Genomic DNA, 9,049 nt, shown 5'->3' with positions numbered 1-9,049 from the left:
GAGTGAATAAACAAACTTTACTATTATACTTGAAAATTATTTTCATTGAAACTCAACCTCTTTTTTTTTCTTTCTTTTCTTTTGATCAACCTTCACTTTGATAATTTGAACATGAAACACTTTTTTTCTTTTGCTCTTTTTTTTCTCTTAGAAGTTCATTTTTTTTTTTCAATATATTTCTCACTTTTTTTTTTTGAACTTCTTTTTTTCATCACACTTTTTTTTTCAAGAATATATACAACTTTTAAACTCATCAAAACAAAAATATGATCAAGAACAAAATACTTCTCAAACCCCACCCAAATTGTGCAAATAATGTGTACACTACAAACTCCCTCACCTCACTCACTAATAGCTCCCCCAAGCCAAGCTTGGGACTAGTAACCAATGGGACAAACATGGCTTGTAATGTGGCTAATAAACAACAAAAAGTCAAGGCAACAACATGGGTAGCAAGAAGGGAACAAATATATCTAAATAACTCTGAAGGCTACCTAAGAGAATGAACGCCTTCGTCCTCCTCATGTGCATAATATTGAGTCATGAAACACTACTCATAGTTGCAAACCAATACTCAAATTCATTGACATATCAGGAACTAACACACATTCCTAGCCAAATCTACTAGTCAAGCACTATATTCACAAGTAGTTGGACAAAATTGACGCATGTTTAGGAATCCAAGCAATCAAATATCAAATCATGATCAACTAATCCACAATATTTATCATCAATAACCAAGAATCAAAATAATTTCGAAAAATTTTCATCAAGGGGCACAGGAAAGCATGATTCATAATTCATTGGAACGTATTTTTGGATTTTTTTTGGATTTTTTTTTTATTTTTAATTTTTTTTTTGTATTTTTTTCATATAGGAAAGCAATAAAACTAAACTAGAAAGCAAATAAAAACTACACTAGAAAGCAATAAAATCTAGTCTAAGACAGCATTAAAAACTAAACTAAGCACACCAAAGAAAAATAAAAAGAAAGGGAAAGAAAGAGTACCTAAATATACAAGAAATCCCCCCCAAGCTAAATCAGACAATGTCCTCATTGGCTTAAAGGGAAGCTTGTAATCCAAGTGACTACCCTTCATCATCAAACTTGTCTCCACCACCATCCCAAACATTGCAATGCATCACCTTGGAAAATTTTTGGACAAAATAGAAACAAAGTGTTAGTAAGAGAAGAGGCAAAAACGAGTCAGGTCCACTATTTTGCTCATAAATTTTTTTATACAAATGATGATGATGTGATTCCAATTGCATTGGAAAGTAGACTTGAAGAGGTGCTTTCCAATGATAGGTCACACGCAAAATTTCGTTAAGAAACGCAAAAGTTATGGTTGTTTGCAGTTGCCCAGTTTTGCTGCCGCGGTCTCGCGCCCGACCGGGCGAGCGTGGCCTGACCGGGCCCGCCTCCAAGCTACGACCAGGTCGTGTTTTACGACTTGCTGCACGAGAATTCTTCTTGGCCTTAATTTCCTTCGTATTTTTTTGCTTGTTTGAGCAAATGCCACCCGATCGGGTGGGACTTTCACTACGGCCTCAAACTCTACAACTTGCTTCTCTTTCTCTACTTGTTCATCCTCAAACCCAAGTCCTACACAATTTAGAGCTCTTTCTATAGCATCCACATCATCTTTCCAAGTATTAGTTTTTCCTGCGGAAGATGCAACACAAAATACCGCCTCCAAGGGAACTCTAACGAGAGCTTGGGGCTTATTAGAAAAATTATTTACATCAACCACATCAACATTATAGCACTTTTCCTCTAACATGGGGCTTTTAGGAACATTATTTAAATTAAAAGTAATATTATCATCCCCTACACATAATGTAAGTTTACCACTTTTCACATCAATTATTGCCCCTGCAGTATGAAGGAATGGTCTACCCAAAATAATCGGAATTTGCAAATCTTCCTTCATATCAAGAACAACAAAATCAACAGGTATATAAAATTTACCTACTCTAACAGGAACATCCTCTAAAATACCTAAAGGATATTTAACAGAACGGTCGGCCATTTGCAGAGTAATATTGGTAGATTTTAATTTACCTATATTTAATTTAGAGCTCACAGATAATGGCATAACACTTACACTAGCACCCAAATCACATAAAGCTTTATCAATCATCAGATTACCAATATGACATGGAATAGAAAAACTACCCGGATCTTTTAGTTTAGGTGGAGATTTATTCTGTAATATAGCACTACATTCTGCGGTAAAAGCAACTGTCTCTACCTCACTAATAGATCTTTTTCTAGTCAAAATTTATTTCATAAATTTAGAATATGCAGGAACTTGAGTAATTAATTCTGTAAAAGGAACCGTTACCTGCAAATTCTTCACAATCTCCAGAAACTTACTAAATTGCTTATCCAACTTACTCTTTAAATGCCTATTAGGGAATGGAAGTTTGATAACTGGTTTCTGTACATCTCCACTCTTGTCCTGGGGTTTACCCTGCAAAGAATTATCGGAAATATTAGTGCTACCCTGGAGCCCTGCAGGGCTAGTAACAACATCATTTGGTATAACGGAATCAGGATTAGCAATTTTTGTTATAACATATTCATCATCTTTAGGCATAGGAGGCCCATCATAGTGTGAACCACTCCTCAGGGTAATTGCATTCGCATATTCAGTAGGTTGCACTGGCTGTGATGCTAGGGCTCCCTGCTGGCGAGTTTGCAGAGTAGCGGAAAGTTGCGCAATCTGAGTATCTATCATTTTATTATGTGCTATCAATGAGTCAATTTGCGCATCTCTACTCTGCATTTGCTTCTGCATAGTACCTAACATCGTTTTGATTTCTGATAGGTCAGAATCAGATGGAGGAGTAACAACCTGTTGTGGTCTCTGATGTGGAGGTTGGTAGTACCTCTGCTGTGGTTGTTGTACCTGTGGTGGGGGGTTAGGCAGATTCGTACTATTGTACGACATATTTTGGTTATTTTTCAACCCTGCATTGTAGGTGTTGGAGTATGGACTAATTTGCTTATATGCCTGAAAAGCATTAACCTTCTCAAGTGAGCTCCTACAATTCTGCGCCCAATGACCTACAAGACCACAATTTTCACAAAATATTACAGGGTTAGTGCCAATAGCAGAAACATTAGCAACGGAAGATGAATTAGAATTATTAATATTGTCTAATTTCTGGCTAATAGAAGTCAATTGTGCTTGCAAAAAGGATATAGAATCGACTTGATGTTTTCCCTTATTTGCAAATCCTCTGGGATTCCCATATTGGGAATTATGAATAGCCATCTCTTCGACAACATTACTCGATATATTCACATCCAAATTCATAAATCTTCCGTTAGCTGCAGAGTCCAAAATCATTCTTGAATTATATCCAAGCCCATTGTAGAAAGCTTGGATTATCTGCCACTGTTCTAGTTTATGATGGGGACATTCTCTCTGCAAATCCTTAAATCTTTCCCAAGCTTCATATAAAGATTCATCCGCTTCTTAGGAAAAATTTAGGATTGAACTCCTTAACAAAGCTGTCCTCTCTGCTGGGTAATATTTATTATAGAAATTCAAAACAAGAGTATCCCAGTCAGTAATACCAAGTGCAGTTCTATTCAATCCATTATACCATAATTTAGCTTTACCACACAAAGAAAAAGGAAAAAGAATCTCCCTGATTTGGTCTTGTGTGACCCTAGCTTGCCTAATGGTGTTGCAATATTGACAGAAATCTGCAATATGAAGATTTGGGTCTTCACCCTTAGCTCCACTAAATTGCTTTCTTTCAATCATAGTAATAAATTAGGGTTTGATCTCGAATTGTACTCCCTCGAGATTTGGTGTAAGAGAAAGATGTGGAAAATCCGTTAGGGACGGCTGCGAATAATCGCTAAGCTTGCGAGGTGGAGGTGGTGGCGGTGGATTCATGCTTGATTCCTGATCTGTACTAAACAAGCAAATATGAGAAACTATCTCAAAGAACTTGCGTTCTCTGAGACGAGAAAAAAAAAATAAAAAAAAAATAAAAATAAAAATAATAATCTAGACTATAAAAATAATCAGAAATAACAATAAAACCGTTTCCCCGGCAACGGCGCCAAATTTTGACAGGGTAAAGTCGTATCCCCAAATCAAAAGAATTACCTAAGTCCTCTAACTAATGCAGATAGGGAAGTAGGGTCGAGTCCACAGGGAAACAAGTCTTTCTACTCCTAATTAATTATTATAATCTAAATTATTAGGGTAACCAATGTTGTTGTGATTAAAGATTATACTACGAAGAATATGAGTAAGGAAAATAAAGTAGGGAGAAAACAAATATTAAAAGGCCTAGGGCATAGGTTCACCAATAAATAATACTCCAGGGTAAAACATATTAATCAATCATCAATGTATCAATTAATCAGATCATAAAGGGCTTTCGCTACGTATTACAATCACAGAGTTAATTTACCGGTATTAAATCTCATCTCTCGAATCTCGACTTAACCATTTATAAATTAACCTGCCTATTGAAACTAGGCCTTAATATTAATTCTCATCTCTCGAATCTCGAATCAATATTGCGTAACTCATACAATTAAACCAGCGCTAATCTGATTGCATAGTATTAAATCAATCAATAGGAAATTAATCTAGCATTGACAATCAACAATAATAAATTACCCCTTCATATTATTTATGGATCCCCACAAACCCTAGAATTAAACTACTCGTGCATAATTAAAACTAAACTAAACAAAGCGATTAAATTAAGCATGATTAAAACAATAAGCAAAAAAGCATAATAAGAAAGCAATTAAAATAAGCATAAATTAAACATGAACGAAATAAAGACAAGAAATTTACTACCAAACTGTCTAAAATATGAACTTTGTGGGAATAATCCAGTACTTAAAATAACAAAGCAAACTTAAAGAAAACTAGAAAACTATAATCATAAAAGTCAACTGTAAACTAACGAAATTAATTCTAAGTTATTAATATATGAAAAGAATATTCTATAAGCAACAAAATTCATCCACTAATCTCAAAGCTGCGGAAAGAATTAAAAAAACTAAAGACGAAAATCAAAGCCGCCAATTTACGGGTTTTATAACCCACAAAATCACGAAGACCGACTTAACAAAGTCGGTGGATGAAACAAGCTCGCCCGATCGGGCCCGATCATTGAGCAGCGAGTTGGGCTTTGTACTTGGGCCTTCATTCAAATTGGCCTAATTTCCTCTCCTCATTACTTGGTCCATGCTATAATTTCTTCATAGCCTACTCACTTAATCGAGCCCTTAATCACCGAACCAAATTCCTCTAACTCGGCCTTGGGCTAAAATATCCGGTCATAAAGTACGATCCAACTCCAATATCTTTGTAGTGGCTCAATAAGCTCGGGAATTATTATAATTCTGCAAATTCCTACAAAATAATACCAACTCTACAAAAACACTAGAAAACGTATATTAGTAATAAAAATAGCTCCGTAGAGCTCAAATAAGCACAAATATGACCGTGGGACGGGGAATAAATATATATATAAAATAGACTTATCACCCACCACCCACCACCTAGAACACAAGACCCCCCTACCACCACCAACCGCCACCCCAACACCACCAGCTCCAACCCCAGCCCAAACCCTCGCCCAGAACACACGACCCCCCTACCACCACCAACCGTCACCCAACACCACCAGCTCCAACCCTAGACCCACCCAAACCGCATCCAAGCCACCAAGACCCATCACCGAAACCCACCATGACCCATCACCCAAACCCACCACAACCCATAACCGAACCCACAACCAAACCAAAACCCTACCCAACGCCACACCCACCACGACAGCAACCACAACAGCCGCAACTAAAACCCTACCCACCGCCAAAACCACCACGACAGTAACCAAAAAACAAGCGAAAATTTAAAAAAATAAAAAAAAACCAAAAAACATACCTTTATAACCGAAATTGGTTTGAATTTGGTTTAATAAGGTCAAATTCGACCATGAAAAGTCTAGATCTAGAAATTTCATGGTCGAATTTAACCTTAAAAACCATTAATTTTTTAACACCACCAACCACAAAAGTTTTTAACACCACCGCCGGCGACGAGAGAGCTTTGAGATGAGAAAGGAGGAAAGAGAAGTGAGACGAGAGAGGGGTGAGACGAGAGAGAGAGCAGGAGAGAGTGAGACGAGAGAGAGAGCATGAGAGAGAGAGAGAGCAGGAGAGAGTGAGACGAGAGAGAGAGAGAGAGAGCAGGAGGAGAGGGAAGGGAAGAGAGAGGCTGAGAGAGGATTTAATTAGGGTTAGGGGTTTATAAAGGGGAGGGGGCGGTTTTTTTTTAAAACAAAGCCAACGGTTTTGAACCGGTGGAATTAATATTTTGACCACCGGTTCGGTTCAAACCGATGGCAATACCCTTCCCACAAAATTCCGCCCATTTTCCCTTATTTTTTTTGCCACCGGTTTTTAAAAATCGGTGGCCATTTGGCGGTGCCAAATTCAATTTTTCTACTAGTGAAGCATACAACATACAACATGACCATTCAATAAATAAATAATTTATTTATTTAGCTTGATTACGCATTGAGCGGGTTTCCCCCTAACCTGCCCCAATAAAGGGGTACTAACACGGGAGCTAACCGTTCCAGTATAAAAGAATCACCCATAAGTGGCGGAATTCCTTCGCATTATAAAAAGGAATATCTTCGCATTATAAAAAGGAATATACAGCGTCCTGTACTCCCTGTATAAGTTATAGTCAAATATAAAGTTGCATAACTCCCCCCATATGTTCATACTCAAGGTATATATGTTCCAAGAGTTTTGGTGCGTAATATCTTTCACTTTACGTTGCTTTACATATTATTATACTTGGTGATGACTCTCAAACCATAACACAATCAATCATAAATTATAATCATTCAAGCAATCAAACATACCAGTATAATTCTTGAATAATTAGTGACCACATAATCTTTGATGTTGAACCCTTTTTAATCTACCTCAGTGTCAAAGACAACACCTTAAACGCAAAATTCGCCACAAATCCTATCCCTCGGCGTTGACACCTTAAGTACACTTAGGCACCAAAAATATAATTTAATCATCGTGTACATAGACACTTAAATATCTCATTTCTCATGATTATAGCATCAATGAAAAATTATATGAACCATAATAAAATTTCTTTTCAATATTCCGAACTCAATTAAACATGTAGTTTAATTAAACATGCTCTCAATTATGCCAATAGCAAAAGTGTAGTTCATATTCAACATGCCAATATAATTAATTTCAATCATCAAATCACCACAAATAATCCTTACTTCACAAATCATTTACCAACATCAATCCATACAACAATTCCAATCAATACCTATCATGATACTACCTTGGAATTAATTACTCAAAGCCTAGCATGCTTCTACATACTCAAATAATTATCAAGTATGCAGACGTACCTTTAATATGATCCCGAAATCGCCACGACTACACGAAATCACTCACTTGGAATTCTCTTACAGTCCAAAATTACAAAGAGACATAAATACCTATTCAATGTAAATTTTCAACAATATATACACTCTTTAAATCACTTATAAACCCTCTAAAAAAAGCTAAAAATTAAGTAAAACCCCTTACTTTTATTCCAAATTAATGGGTAATTAAAAATCCTTTCAAGAAACATAATTATAACTTTTATATAAAATTCCAGCTTTATTAAAACATGTAAAATTGTTGTAATTGTGTTTTAAAACACCTATTTTCATTAATTTCAATCATCCATAAATAATTCCCATCAATTTACATTAAATTTAGAAACCTAGGGTTTACAATTTGGGGCTTTTAAATTCAAAAACTAAATCTGAAAACTATATACATAATAATTATAATCAAACATCATAAAAATCACCACACAATCCAAAAACAATAATTAAATCAAGGCTAGATTAAATTAAACAAAAAAAAGAAGTTTTTTTAATAATATTTTTGGTTGTACTGCTTTGTGCTGGCGGTGGCCGGCTATGGTGGTGGTGGCAGACGGACACCAATGGTGGTGGTGTGCGTGTATGTGTATAAACTAATGGGGAGGGGGAAAATTAAGGTAGAGAGAGAAAATTAGAGGAAAGAGAGAGAGTTTACTTTTGGGTATTCTCCACCTTGGGCAAAGTTTAATTTGCCCATGTGATGGGTATTTATACCCCCTGTCTTAAACCCTCCTACTTAATTTTCCTTTACTACCCTTAATGGTCCCTTCTCCTATTCAAACTAGTCTCTTGATCACTTTCTTTGAAATCGCATTGACTTTAAAATTTCCCTTTATAAATTATATGCCCCAAAGTTTCCAAATTATGAAGTTAACTATTTTAAAACTATTATATAAATAAAAATAGTCCTTTATGAAATACTAATTTAAATTAAAATACGTACTCCCTCCGTCCCAAATTACGTGCAACGTTTTGACTTTTTGCACTATTCATACATCTCACTTTGACCATCTTTTTTAGTTATTATACGAAAGCCAATATAATCATGTAAGTTGTTGACTCTATTTTTATGTATAGTTTCTTAATATAAACTTTTTATAACTTAAATAAGTATATAATAAAAGATATTGACGGTCAAACATGTGCATTGGCAAGCGTGTCCAGTCAAAATGTTGCAAGTAAATTGGGACAGAGGGAGTATAAAATACGGGGTATTACAGCAAAGGGTGCAGCAAGGCTGCCCGCAAGCACTGGCAAGCAGCGCCCAGTCCGCATAGGCTAGGGTTGCTAGGCAGCGCGTAGTGCAAGTGCTACCAGGCACAACCACGCATTGCGCCAGCAGCATGCGTGCGTGCGTAGCATGCCGCGAGGCTGCCGGTGCCATTAGGCGTGCCATGCGCTACTAGTTGGGCGTTTCAGCACCCGAACGCAGCTATGGGCATAGGTGCCTAGCAAGCCTGACCCATGGCTTGCATGCTAGGCACTCGGCCCTTGAGCCCTTGAAGGGTTTGCTATTTTCCTAATTTTGTGGTTTTGTTTAATAATTAAAACGAGGATAGGCCTCGATTTTTCC

At 36.5% G+C, this 9,049-nt stretch overlaps 1 non-coding gene across 1 annotated transcript; it reads left to right on the top strand.

Annotated features, from left to right (window-relative positions):
- Positions 1-3,414: 3,414 nt before the first annotated feature.
- Positions 3,415-3,521, top strand: LOC145599916 (small nucleolar RNA R71). The gene has a single exon (XR_014104163.1). It is a non-coding gene; the product is annotated as a small nucleolar RNA R71 (small nucleolar RNA).
- Positions 3,522-9,049: the final 5,528 nt, after the last annotated feature.

This window comes from Chenopodium album, chromosome 20, assembly GCF_948465745.1.
Source record: "Chenopodium album chromosome 20, dcCheAlbu1.1, whole genome shotgun sequence".
Taxonomy (NCBI): Eukaryota; Viridiplantae; Streptophyta; class Magnoliopsida; order Caryophyllales; family Amaranthaceae; genus Chenopodium; species Chenopodium album.
This window is presented reverse-complemented; position numbering and strand designations above follow the sequence as displayed.